Source organism: Neophocaena asiaeorientalis, unplaced genomic scaffold (assembly GCF_003031525.2).
Source record: "Neophocaena asiaeorientalis asiaeorientalis breed wild unplaced genomic scaffold, Neophocaena_asiaeorientalis_V1.1 scaffold429, whole genome shotgun sequence".
NCBI classification, from domain to species: domain Eukaryota; kingdom Metazoa; phylum Chordata; class Mammalia; order Artiodactyla; family Phocoenidae; genus Neophocaena; species Neophocaena asiaeorientalis.
In genome coordinates, this window is record NW_020173550.1 from 5,209,605 (window position 1) to 5,210,681 (window position 1,077).

Genomic DNA, 1,077 nt, shown 5'->3' on the forward strand with positions numbered 1-1,077 from the left:
GGGCACGAAGCCATGTGCCCTGCATCGGCAGGCGGACTCTCAACCACTGCGCCACCAGGGAAGCCCGGCAGGCGGATTCTGAACCACTTCGCCACGAGGGAAGTCCAGCTGTAGGATTTTTGTAGGTATTCTTTATCAAATAAAGGAAGTTCCTCTCTGTTCCTAGATTATCCAGAATTTTTATCATGAATGGGTGTCTGATTTTGTCACATGCTTTTTCAGCATCTATTGCTATGATCATATAAATATATTGTAAATTTTCTTCCTGTATGTGAGTCATTTTCCATGTCATTTATGGGTTTTTGCCCTATGGGAGTTGTAATTTTTATCCAATCAAACCTGCAGTCTTTTTGCAGTCTAAGAAAGGCCTTTCTTTTTCCGAAGTTGTAAATATATTGTCTTGTATTTTTCCTTGAGTACTTTTGTGATTTTATGTTTTACGTTAATCCATCTAAAATTTGTTTTCATATATGGTGTGAGGGAACATCCCATGTTTTGTCTACCCAGCAAAGCATTTGTTTTTTTATCAAAGTATAGTGGATTTACAATGTTGTGTTAATTTCTGCTCTATAGCAAAGTGATTCAGTTATATATACATTCTTTTTTAATATTCTTTTCCATTATGGTTTATCATAGGATATTGAATATAGTTCCCTGTGCTATACAGTAGGACCTTGTTGTTTATCCTTTTTTTTTGCGGTGTGTGGGCCTCTCACTGGTGCGGCCTCTCCCGTTGCGGAGCACAGGCTCCGGACGCGCAGGCCCAGCGACCATGGCTCACGCTCCCAGCAGCTTCGCGGCACGTGGGATCCTCCTGGACCGGGGCATGAACCTGCGCCCCCTGCATCGGCAGGCGGACTCTCAATCACTGTGCCACCAGGGAAGCCCTATCCATTTTATATATAATAGCTTACATCTGCTAAACCCAACCTCCCACTCCATCCCTCTCCCACCCTCCCTTCCCCTTGGCAACCAGAAGTTTGTTCTCTATGTCCGTGAATCTGTTTCTGTTTTGTAGGTAGGTTCATTTGTGTCATATTTTAGATGCCACATATAAGTGATATCATATGGTATTCG